Below are 13,526 nucleotides of genomic sequence, written 5' to 3' on the forward strand. Positions count from 1 at the left end.
TTGAAAAATTCAAAGATTTATATTATCTGCATGACTTTTTTAGTTGTTTGTCTCCATCAGCAGAGTAAGTATGTAAGTGTTCCTTGAAAAGGTATACCTTTAAGCTATAAAAATAAGTAAATAAGTAAAATAACCAAATCGTGACATATGGAAGTACACCAAAATAGGAATTTATGTAGAGTCTTTAGATCAGGATTTCTCTCTTTATTGTGTTTCCATTTAAAAATAACAGAAGACAAACAAACCAATTAAAAAATGTTCAAAGGACCTGAATAGACACTTCTCCAAAGAGGACATACAGACTGCAAGAAACATATGAAAAGATGCTCAACATCACTAATCGTCAGAGAAATGCAGATTAAAACCACAATGAGGTATTACCTCACACCTGTCAGAGTGGCTCCATCAACAAATCAACAAACGACATGTGCTGGCGAGGGTGTGGGGAAGGGGACCCTGTACACTGCTGGTGGGAATGCAGACTGGGGCAGCCACTATGGAAAGCAGTATGGAGGCTCCTCAAAAAATTTAAAATGGAGCTGCCTTTTGACCCAGTGATCCCACTCCTAGGAATATATCCGAAGGAACACAAATCACTAATTCAAAAGAATTATCTGCACCCCTGTGTTCATAGCAGCATTATTTACAATAGCTAAGACCTGGAAACAGCCCAAGTGTCCATCAGTAGGTGAGTATATAAGAGAGCTGTGGTTCATATATACAATAGAATACTACTCGGCCATAAAAAAAAAATAATTGTACCTTTTTGTGACAGCGTGGATGGGCCTGGAGATTATTATACTAAGTGAAGTAAGCCAGTCAGAGAAAAACAAATACCATATGATCTACTCATATGTGGAATCTAATGAACAAAATTAACTGGAAACAGGCATGGATACTTGGAGCAGACTGACAGCTGTCAGAGGGGAGAGGGTTGGGGGGCTAGATGAAAGAAGGTGAAGGGATTAAACCAAAACCCATGTATACATAACACAGACGACAGTGTGGTGACAGCCAGAGGGAAAGGAGGGTGGGGTAGGTGGAGGTGGGTAAAGGGGGGGAAATGACTGAAAGAGACTTTGCTTGGGGTGACGGGCGCAAGATGCAGCGTGCAGACGATGTTTTACTGAGTGGTACACTTGAAACCTGTATGGTTTTGAGAGCCAGTGTCACCCCAATACATTTAATAAAAGATAAATAAGTAAATAAAATAACACAAATGGCCGCCGTCAGCTCTTGCAGCCTCAGTCGCCTTGGGCATGGAGTTGCACGTGTTCTTGTTTCTGTGACTTCCGTCATTTAACTGTGCTTAAAACCCTAACTTAGCTAGAGGAGAATTTACGAGGAGTTGTTTAAAAAGCAGACATCTTAGAAAATATGTTGATTTGAGGTCATGTGGATTAAAAGCTACAACAAAATGTCTCATTCTTGAGTATGATTTGGTTTCCATTCGGTGCCTCTCAGGCTGTGGTTTTCTTGTGAATTACTGTGTGTAGAGAAGTTAGTTTGTTAGCACTGTTTCATCATAATAATGGCGATCGTTTTGAGACTTGCCTTGTTTGAGGAGCTACACGAGGGCATTGCTTTTTGGGCAAGCGCCTTAAGCGAGAAGGACTGGGCCGCCCTTTCCTGCTTATCCCACGTCCCGCTGTGTCGTGGTCGGATCTGATGTGCAGCAGAAACGGTCTCCAGCTGCCTGGAAGAGCTGTGGCAGGGCTGACGGAAGAAACTGTGTCTCCACTTGCTGGAATCAGTGCTGTGGGAAAGCACCCAGGCACGCCGAAGACAGCTCTTAGGGGTGCGTTTTGTCAGGGTAAACACTCTGAAATCCAGCACATTTGGAAGGCGTACTCTGTATTTGTTAGAATGAATGAGTCACTAACGGATTAAGGAGCACCGCCAAGTAAACCTAGACTAGTCATAAGCATATGTGGCCTAATATTCAAATGTAGGAAATTCAATTAAGCTCCAGCGCTCCTCGGTTTTTCATTCAAGAGGCAGTAGCTCTACTGAGAAAGCAAATAACTAAAAAGTTTTTTTTTTTTTAAACCAAAAAAAAACCCCGGCATTGCATTTTTAAAATATAAGTTTGAAGTTAGTCTTCCACAGATAGCCAATTTAATTATGCTAAAAATGACATTTTTAATTAAACACCAAGGTAAGCATAAATGGATTTCAAAATAATTAATCAAACATCAAAAAATTGAAACCTTTTTCTGCTTGAGCAGCAGAAATGAAAGAACCAGTCTTCGGGTCTCATAGAGATTCAATCTAATTTAATTCTCTGTCTTCTCTAAATAAACATTCCTAAAACCTTTTTTTCATCTGGGGGAATGAGGATGAGAGGGGTAATCAATATTTCTAGCATTTTAATTAAAACCGTTAGTGGAATAAATCCATTTAATTATCAGTTAATGAAATACAAGGTCATTTACCTGACAGGAACTTTGAGGGTGGATTACTAGCTGGAATAAAGCAGAAGAACCCAATGTCACAGCCATTTAACTTCTGTCAAATTTAAGGTTAAAATCCTTTTAGACTGTTTAACCTGTTCCCTACCATTTTTCTATTATGTATGCCAACTGGCAGAAGAAATGCATGTTAAAACTTATTTTACATTTCATTGTGCTGCAAACTTTTCATTAAGTTTCTGTGAATATCTTTTTATTTCTGAGGCACGAACTGAGAGGCGGCGATAGATTCCAGTGTAATTTTGTTTTTATTTTGTGCTTATCGCTTATAAAGTTAAAGAGACATTTGTTTTTTTCTTACTGAAAGTCAAATGCATTATTACTTTTTATAAATGTTATTTAATTAAATGTAAGTTTTAGTAGTCTGAAAATTTAGGATGCAAATATGAGACAAATACGCAATAGTACACAAATCACTGTAAATAATTTGTGGTTAATTTTATATAAACTCTTTTGAAGTGACCTATATTTCATAAGAATAATATAAAAAATTAAGGGCTGGTTGGTCACTAAGTTAGCTTTGCAAATTGGTTTGATGAATGGTTTTAAGTAAGCTTAACAAGGAGAGAAGGCAGAAAGTGTGTTGTCGAGAAAAGTTCTTTGTCTCTGATGGAAACACAGGGTTTCTCTAAGCAGCACACACTGTTCACATTTTATCAAGATCACTTTTTAAAACAGAGCCTAAGAAGGTCTCTTGTTCTTTCTTTCTTTAACATAGATGTAGGGATTAATTACCCAGGGTATGGGGTTTTATTTTAATTTTGTAGTTTTGAGTTTGCCTCATAAATTTCAGAGTTAAAAAGGGTAACTTGTTATTGGGGTCTCATTCATTTTTTTCTAAAATGAAACTCCCTAAATGTTAAGTCTTGGGCAGTACGAACAAGTCCCATCATGTGCCAAAGTCACAGGGGCTGTTCCAGGCCCCTGCAGATACCCAAATCTGCAGATGCTCAAGTCCCTCACATGCCATGGTTTGCGTGTAACCTACCCCATCCTCCTGTATACTTCACATCATCTCGGGATCACCTTGATACCTAATACAGTGCAAATGCTCTGTAAATATGTAGCTGTTACACTGTTCTGTTTAGGGAACGCTGACAAGGAAAAAAAGTCTGTACAAGTTCAGTACAGACACATCGTTGTAGGTTTTACTAGTAGAACAGGGTAACAGCGTAACAGTTTCCCCCTGAATATTTTTAGTCTGGTGTTTGGTGGAACCTGCAGATGTGGAACCCACAGATGGTGGAGGGCCAACGGTATGTGCAGTCTCCTCTGCGGAATTTCATCCTGGGGCATCTTAGCTGTGTACAGTGTAAGGAGCCTAAAGTACCTTGCCGTAGTTTGTCTTTTAAAGACATACTGGTGATCCAGTCTAACTTCTAAATGCTAAGTACAATTAATTTAGAAAAGCCCCGTGTCACTTAAAAAAGAAAAATAAATCAGTAACCAGCTCAAATGTGTTTTAATCACACCAAGGTTCCCCACGAAGATTTAAAAACAGTGAAAGCAGCGTTATTATGCCCTGCTTAGCATTCACCTAGCCTGTGCATAGATTTTTAATACTTTGAGAAAATAAAACTATTAGGAAGACTGGTTTAGGTTGGATAGTTCCAAGAGCTCTCTTTCTCTATATTTCTTAAAATGTAATCCTTGTGACTTGCCAAAGAGGATTGTAAAATTTGCTTGTTCCAAGCCATAAGGTGAGGTGTATAAAGAAAAAAAATTATTTGTGATACCTAATTATTTCAAGTTTGATTGGAATACTACCTGGAAACAACTAGGGATGGCCGTATGAAGACACGGAGGGCCCTGACGCGGGTATCGGTTTTTTGATGCTCTTCATTTGACCACTCATAGGGATTGGCCCGGTAACCCCTCTGCCCTTTAACATATTTTAATGGCTCCCCCTCCGATGCCCAGTACCCACACTTATAAACTGTATAGTGTCTGCCTTGCCCATACCTCCACATTACCAACCACTTTCTAATTCTTTAAGCAAGGTGCCCATGTCTAGTTTGTGTGTCATAGAGCCAAGGATCTTGGGCTTCACAGATTCATCACCTTCTCAACTGCCTGCGTGGCTCTTTGTCGTGGTGGTGGCGGTGTGGCCTGATTGTTGGGGATGACTGGTCAGGGCTAGGTGGGGTCAGTTGTAGTTCTGTGCACCGTGGCTGATCTTTGGCCGACAGAGATTGTTCACAACAAATCGCCGTAATTTCCTTTTGGTTCTCTTACAGCTTAGATTTTTTTATTTTTATTCTTTATTACTCTTCTTCCTCCCACCCTCTGACGGTCTTCAAAGTCCATTCTAGATCTTCTCTCTCTCTAAACATTTTCTTAGCAGCCTTGCCATTTAGGATGATTTCAGCCACAGCCATAGCCGTGTTGCTCAGCTGTCCGCCTTCGCGTCAGTCTCTGCCTCCTTTGCCTCCCGCGGTTGCATCTTCAATATGCTGTGACGCCCAAACTTCCCGCAATCGCTGAACGTGCCTCTTTCTCCTTTTGCATTTTCCCGTCATTACCCTGCCCGTCGTTGCCAGGCTTCTCAGCAGCAGACCCCAGAAGTCACAGTCATTTTCACCGTTCGTCTCTCCTTTGCTCCCCAGCGGCGGCCGGCGGCCACCGAGCCCTGCTCGGCCCTCCTTGACGGGGCCTCTTGGAGGCCTGCGCCTCGGCCTCCCCGGCTCTCACGGTGGCCTGGGCCTTAATCTGCTTGGGTCTGGATTGCTCCACCCGCCCCTTCCCTCAGTATCTTTTCTTCGCTTAGAGACCCAGAACATCGTGGAGCTGGGTTAGTTTTAGGTATTCTTTTGCCTTCTGATCCTTATAAAACATAATTTTTTTTTCTAAGAGGAAATTCCATGCATTATAATCATTCTCTGTTGGATCAAATCCAAGGCATTTGCCTTCTCTTTAGAGATACTTCCAGCCATCACACCAAATTAATTTTTCATTTCCTGTGAAGAACACTATTCTCCATTCAGGCTGCACCTCCGCTGCTCTCCTCTGAGCCGGCTCGCCTTTCTCCTCGGCGATACCACGTCTTCATTCCTCTCTCTGAATGCCCATCTCTCACACTTTTAAATCCATCTCTGATTTATTCCCAACAACTCTGCGTGGCCTACCATTTAAAGGGCAAGAGAGTCACTCTGTTAACCGCTACGTGTTTGGCCTCAGTGTAGGTGTTCCACCACTGAAAGTTACCACGTTTGGCCGTCTCCCCCTCTTTTTGTTTTATTAATCTATGAATAAGGTTTGTGTATCAGTTTCATCATCTATAAAATGGGAATGATGATATTTCTTTTGAAGAACAAAATGGAATTGTTAATGAAATTAAGTAACAGGTTTGTATTTGTTCACTTGCTTTCCCTGGTCTCTGTGTTAGCAAAACCAGAGCAAACAACAGTTGCCCCATTTTTGTTTATGGTCATGAATTGATATGTTCAACAAAAAAATACAATAACTGATTTCTGTCATTTTACATTCATGCAAATTGCATGAGTGACAGTTTTCTCATAGTAACAAGTCGGAAGACCCATGTCTTGGGCCATTTGAGTTCTTCTGCCATGTGCAAAAGCCTAATTTGAAACCATTGTACCTTAAATTCTTACTAATTGCTGTAACTTAAAGTCATTATTTCAGATCACTTTTAAAAATCAGACTTTGCCCTAAAAAAAATGCCCGTAATTTTTAGCAGCTATATATCTGCTGTGTAATTTCCTCTTTCAAAAATTGTCATGCTCAATTTAATACTGGTATGTCATTTGCAAGTGGCTGGGGGACTTTCTGAGGCCATTTACAAACTCTAGTTTCACAAGAGGTGGACTCTGAGTTCTGCACCACTGACATTCTGAGTCTGTTTCCCTGACACAGTCCCATAGCATATTTTTCATAGCCTGAGGGCTTCCCTAGGGGATATTCTATCATGGAGTGAAATCGCATTGATTAAAATGAGAGTTTTCTCCTCTGTGAGAAAGCAGATTGAGAAGAACCCAATCACAAATGCAACTAACCAATTAAATCAAAACAAAACATTATTCTGTTTGCTTATTAGTTAAGAGTGAGGTACACTACACTGATAATCTTTTCGGGAGATACCTTGTATACAATTAGAAATATTATTAAGCAGGTATTTTTACACAATATATAAAGGATGCAAAAGAATTATGTTCTGACTTCATAAATTCACAAATAATGTATGTAGGATTTGCAAACTCAATCTTGTTTAGTACTTACTTTTGGTTATAAAATATTTTGATGAGGAATATACAAACTGAGCAGTTGAATTAAAAAAAATTATCACTAGAAAATACTGTATCAATGGGTAAAACTGATTATCAAAACAGAAATAACTACCAAGAAAAGCATGAATATGCGGCAGATTAAAAAACAGTTAACTGTGGCAAAGATTACTATCTCATGAGAAAAATGAATTTGAATTAAAATATATGTGCTTTTTTTGTAAAAAATAATTTTATGAATTGGTAAGCATAGAAATCACTATGTTTTACCATAAAGGTTACTATTTAACGTTCAATTAAGAACAAAATTCAAGTTCCAGTTTATTTCATTCATTGTAAAACACCTATGGTTCTTAATTTTTAGAAGATTCCTACAAATTCCTTGAAAGAACAAAGTATCTCACTGATTCTGCCATGTTTTGTTCGTAAGATCACATACTCTTTATTTGAACAATGTTAGATTTGGTATCTTAGGAAACACAGAGGGAGAGAAGGAAATGGGGAGAGGGAGAGAGGGGTGAGAGAGCATGTGTGAGAGCATGTTGGTGGTTGTAATTGGGGGAAATATTACATTATCACCCTTTCTTTTCTTTTTAAAAATTATTATTTATTTATTTTTATTGTTCAAAATATTACAGATGCTACCTTTTCTCCCCATTAACCCCTTCCACCCCACACTCACCCCCCTCCCCAATCCCTCACCACGCTATTGTCTGTGTCCTTGGGCTATACATATATGCATATAAACCCTTTCTTTTCTTATAAATTACTTTATACCCTGATTATACTATTCAATTCAACAGGTAACCCTTATTCAATTTTTTAACTTTTATTTTTGAGAGGAAAGGGAAAAGACAGAAGAGAAGGGGAAGGGAAAAAACAGGCAAAAAAGTAAAAATTGTTTCCTAAAGTAATTTTCAGTCCTCCAGAAATGTGTGGGAGATAAAAACAAGGTAGCTATAGTTTTAAAAGCCAGGGTGCTGCTGCTACATTACTCTATGCCATGTGGATGTATTATGTCAGAAAGAATCACATTTTGTATTTTTACTTTTTCCCATTTGTCTTTCAATTATTTCTAGTTTAGATTGTATTGGTATTTCTTGGTTACTTTTGAGGGATGGTAAGTAGAGCTGACACTTTGAGGACTGTGTACATTGTATATGTGTATACCCTTTTACCCAATAAGATGCTACAGATTGCAACCGGAGGGGAGCAGAGCATGCCACCCCAAGATGTGTTACTTTGGCATGTGGATCATTTTGAGCTGAAGGCAATTAAGACCCAGCAGATTCAGGAGAAGCATTTTGCCTCTCCCTTAACTGTCAAAAAGAATTTAGGTGGAGGCCTGCACCAGAAAGAAGCTATTCCCAGAGACTGAGCTGCATGGCATGGCGAACATTTGCACCCCAAACATTTGCTCTTCTCACTTTCCTGTGACTTGTCTTCCTCCCCTTTGAAGCGCCTTTTCCCTAAACCCTTCACCTTAGCTCAGGATGGTAGATAAGCCTCAGTTGCCCCATTGCCTTTGAGTCTCATGTCTTTTTGGGGCTCTCATACATATGTAATTAAATTTGTTCTTCTCCCGCTAATCTGTTGTATGTCGATTTATTTAGTTAGTTGGTTCTTTCATTCTTCCTGGGCAGTCTCTTAGTTGTTTGGCTTTGATGTATCAAAATCAAGTGATATTTGAGATATTTTCCTCTCCTGTTCTTGTGAGTAAAACAAATCCAGTTAGTATTTTGTTGGCCTTTGTATTGTTATATGTCAATTTAATTATTAGAGCAGCCGAAGAACCTAGAAGGGAAGAAGGGAAAAGTTTCCTTCCTCAACACTACAAAAGCTTCATCGCTCCATAGGGGTAGGGAGTAAAGTGCTCTCACATTTTTGTGCAATTTTCCTTAATAGTGACTATTAGTCCAAATTTTTTTCAGAAATTGAATATAATAAAAAAATTGAAGTCAACTTTAACTGTAGCAACCTATGATTCTGCCATTTGAACTTCTTTTACTCCAGTACTTGCCTGGTCACTAACATTTATTCTCCTTCTACCTTGTGGACACCTGTGAAGTATATGGATCTGTATCTGGTTCTCAGCTGGGCTGTAAGTGAAATATGTTAACTGTAACTCAAACTGAGGACTAAAGCCTACAGCATATTTGAACAATTTATTATTGGATCTTTAAGTAAATTTATTCATTTATTTATTTGATTTTTAAAGCTTTCTTTTTTCCAGTTTTATTGAGATATAATTGACATACCATTGTGTAAGTTTAAGGTGTACGACATAATGATTTAATATATGTACATATTGCAAAATGATTACCACCATAAGATTAATTAACATCCATCACCTTACATACTTAGATTTTTTTTTTTTCCTTTGTGATGAGAGCTTTTAAGACCTACTTCTTTAACAACTTTCAAATATGCAACACAGTATTGTGAACGATAGTCATCATTTGTACCTTACATTACCAGGACTTATTTATCTTATAATTGGACTTTGTACCTTTCGAGCACCTTCACTCAATCCCCTCACAACCCTCCCCCTACCTGCAGTAAATTTTTTTAAATGTTGATATTAAGTTTTCCAGTAACACTGATGTCTGAGGCAAAGTTCTAAATGCTTTGGGAGATTCCTTGATCAGCAGGAGCTCACGGTTTCGTTAGGAAGATAGGTTTAAGCGCCTGCGCAGGTAGATCTCTACCAGTGCGAGGGGGTCCGTGATGCACACACAGGCGTAAGTGTTGGAATTGGGGAGATGAGAGAGGTGTTTGCATTGGCCCCTGGAGGGCTTTTTGGTTTTATCTGAGTAAGAGAACAGGTTAGAGAAAGTGTTTTACACAGGAGAAATGTTGCTTATGAAAACTCGGGGGTAGGACGTGCTTCTATGTAGGAGCCAGTGATGAGGAGACAAATGGCCTGTGGAAGAAGGTTGTGTGGAAAGTAAAAGGAGATAAAATTGAAAAAGGAGACTGGGGGAAACCTTTTGCCAGTGTAACCTTCTTGTCTAGTAAGTGAGTTGAACCATATTTTCTCAGATTTATGGTGATCGTGCCACGTGGAATATAATCACAAACATAAAGAAAGTCAGTATATGTTAAAGCCTGTCTTCCATAAGATAAATCTGTTTCTCTCAAGATAAGTCTCTCTCTTGTAGTTATTTCAGTTGAAAATCATAAGGAGTTGGTTGACATGAAACATAATAAAGATTCAGCTATCTATTGGTGGAAAAGAGTAATGAAAGTAGAGTACACTACCAGTGGAGCTCATTTTAAAGAAATGTATTTAAGGCCCTGGCCAGGTAGCTCAGTTGGTTAGAGCGTTGTCCTGAAATGCCAAGGTTGTGGGTTCAATCCCCAGTCAGGGCACATGTAAGAATCAACAAGGAATGCATAAATAAGTGGGACAGCAGACTGACACTTCTCTTTCTCTCTCTCTCTCTCTAGCAAATAAATAAATAAATAAATAAATAAATAAATAAATAAATAAATAAATAAATAAATGAAATGTGTTTGAAAACTCCAGCTTAAAATTCATTTATGAAGCAATATTTACAGCAGGGACAACTAAAAATATATTTAAAGTGAACGTAAATCTTTCTACTTTTATGTGAGTTTTATCTGCTCATCAAATTTTGTTAATTATCAGAAGTGGCTCTATTTTAACAAATCTTCCCCCTGCCAATACTTATTTTTTTTCTCCAATATTACTCTTATTTGAAAGTTACGAGGTTAGGAGGGGAATATTTTGCTTATTTTTATTGATTATTTCTTGTAATATGAAAACTAGGGGACTGTGATTTCTCTCTCTCAGTTCAACAGATTTAATCTGAGTAAGCATCACCTGAATGTGCTGGTTAAAACAGACCCGTCCCTAGAAACTAGGATTCATTTGGTCCTAACTGGGCCTGGAATCTGCACTTTAGTGAACCCCCAGGCTGATTTTGAAGCTGATGGTCCGAGAAACATTACTTAGAGTGAAAGGAAATGAATCAGGTTAGTGGAGAGCAAACTCTCACCCTTAGGCATTTGTCTTAGGTATTTATCTGCAGTTAAGCAAATGGCTTGGTGCTTGGTGCTATGGGTCTCCTTCTGCTTCCCGAAGCTTGGAACTTAAAACCAGGATGGATGTCTGTGAGGGTTTGTCGCACATTTCTAAGTCTAAGTTCTGTGCTTCTGTCTCTCGTGCTTACACCCTTCCTGAATGAAAACCCAAGTGAATTTAATGGGCAGAGCATGGGTAATACTGATATGTGGCAACTCTATATAAGGAATTTAGTCATAATATAATCTCCAGAATAGAGGGAGAATTTGATAAATGCTCCTCAAATTCATTTAAACAGAATTGAGAGGTGCCCTTGCACCTGTCACAGGGCACTGCCCTCAGCACCATCCAGGAACAACGCCTGGCTCCCACATGGCCTCCTGGGAGCCCAGGCCCCAGTCTGCCGTAGGAGAAAGGGCCAAGGAGTCCCCTGTAACAGCTTGGAGAAGGGCTTTGCAAACCCAAGAAACACTCGCTCCTAATTTGCCAGCCTAAAAGGAGTTCAGACCGTGAAGGGTAAAGCTACTCACTCATGCTGACCCTGTGACAGGCTGTGGTGAGGTGGCCAGTGCGTGGTGGGAACAGGAGAGAAGCCCAGCTCTCTCTGAAGTCACTGGGAGCCTGCAGCCCGGGCTCGTGCCCTGACTGGGAATCGAACCAGAGATCTCTTGGCACATGAGTCGAGGCTCAACCATTGAGTCGCGCTGGCCGGGCTGTAAATGTGTGTTTTAAAAGGCTTGCAGTGTTTTCACTTTAATTTTAGCATGTCTTGGGACAAAAGAATTCAATGGTATGCCACATAGGTACCATTTATTCCATATAATAATGAAGCTGTTTTCATTAAAATGATTTTTAAAAAGTAATTCACAGAATATTAATAGGACTTGAAAATTGGCACTTCGAATTGATCATGGTAGGGAAAGAACATGAAAGTCAATTTTGTTTTTAATAAAAATGCATCCTTAGTAATTAATTGTTGGTGGTCCAGCCACATGGTAGGTTGACAATAGAGAACTATTCTAATATATTTAAATATTTAAGATAAAATAAGACAACATAAACCGTTTTTAAAAGGAAGTTTCTGCTAGTTTGAGACCTCAAGTATTAAATGGCATTGTGACTAATGATTTCTTTGGTCCCTGGGAAGGATAAGAAGAGGCTGGAAGGTAGGTAGTCATACTGATAATGTTAACTGATAATTATAGTCATTTTTTATTATGTACAAGGAAGGTGACGGTCTATGGGGTTTTTCCCCAAAGTTTTCTGCCTCCCAAATTATTATTGAAAGATCATAATGTTTAATATCTGAATACGGTTAGCTCTGTATTTTCTAAAGAATATTCTTTTTCATTTTGATGGTGTTTCACTCATATTGTATATATCTCCCTGTTAAATATTTTTAATATGATGTGTACTTCAAAAGTGATGGCTGTTTTGTGATTTACAACCTTGGAGAAAAATAACATAGTAGTCATAACTTTGCAGTTTTTTGTGATGCATGAAGATCAGATTTTTTAATGTTGGTTAATGCTTTGCTAATTAAAGTGTGCATGTTAATTAAAGCAGAGGCTAATGTTAATTACCTATATTAATGGAATCTCATGTAGCACCTGCCTGAAGCAATGGGTTCAATTTTCAAAATATCTCAATTAAGGCTGAAACTTTTGATTTGCATCTAGTAGGGTTTCAATTAACTGCATTGAAAACTTAAATAACACTCTTAGGGGTGCAAAATATCAGTGATTATATGAAGTATGGTGGAGTTCGGTAGGTTCATTTCTAGAGACACTTTTTTTCAGCCTAACTGTATTTCTTATCTACTGGTCAAAGATGTGCTCATACATCAAGACCCAGTAGGAACACCACCTCTTCCATGAAGTGTTTTCTAGTTCCCAGGGGACCATCAGTGCCTGCTCGTTGCTTCTTTTGTGCTATTCTGCCTGATGTTATAATTACTTGTTACAATCTGTGTCCCTTGCTAAATAGAAGCTCCTTAAAGACTTTGTCTTCATCCCTTACAAGGACCAGCACACCTGATAAAATGCTAGCGTGCTTTACAAGCTGAAACCACTCTTTAAGTGTTTGCAAAACAACTCAATACATTTATTGACTAAAGTGGAGATGAGTGAACTTTCCCTTTTATCACACGACAATGCGCTGCATTTACAACTGCTCCGAGGAAAGCGCAAAGCTGCTGTTTGGAACCTTATACCTTTGTCCAATAAAAGATAGCTATTTTTGTTAATTCCAGTTAAAAATGAGCTGGCACGGGGAAGAGGCTGCTTGTTCAAGATAAAGCAGCCAGTGTTAGGAGAGCAGACGGCGAGTGTTTATGCTGGCAGGGGCGACCTTAACATCCTGTTCCAGTCTCGGGTTTGTAATCCTACCATTCCGCCTGCAGATCTGGCTTGCGATCATAAGGACAAACCCTTTAAGTCAGCTACTCATTTAAGAGAGCCGTAGAAAGTTTGTTTTATCTTGGAAGATATGACCCAGTGATACATCTTCTGGGAATTTATCCAAAGAAACCTGAGACACTAATTGGAAAGACTATATGCACCCCTGTGTTCGTTGCGTTATTTACAATAGCCAAGATCTGGAAACAGCCCAAGTGCCCATCAATGAGTGGATAAAACAGCTGTGGGACATTTACACCGTGGAATAGTACTCAGCTCTAAAAAGGAAGAGAATTTTACCCCTTGCGACAGCATGGATGGACCTGGAGAGTATTATGCTTAGTGAAATAAGCCAGGCAGAGAAAGTACC

The 13,526-nt window shown here is 39.0% G+C and overlaps 1 protein-coding gene and 1 non-coding gene across 2 annotated transcripts in view; both read left to right on the plus strand.

Annotated features, from left to right (window-relative positions):
- The window catches only part of AKAP6 (A-kinase anchoring protein 6), a 518,419-nt gene that overhangs the window by 356,063 nt on the left and 148,830 nt on the right, over window positions 1-13,526 (plus strand). The window lies entirely within an intron of this gene.
- On the plus strand, window positions 10,007-10,084 carry TRNAF-GAA (transfer RNA phenylalanine (anticodon GAA)). Its single transcript has one exon. It is a non-coding gene; the product is annotated as a tRNA-Phe (tRNA).

This window comes from Miniopterus natalensis, chromosome 1 (genome assembly GCF_054644295.1).
Source record: "Miniopterus natalensis isolate mMinNat1 chromosome 1, mMinNat1.hap1, whole genome shotgun sequence".
Classification (NCBI taxonomy): domain Eukaryota; kingdom Metazoa; phylum Chordata; class Mammalia; order Chiroptera; family Miniopteridae; genus Miniopterus; species Miniopterus natalensis.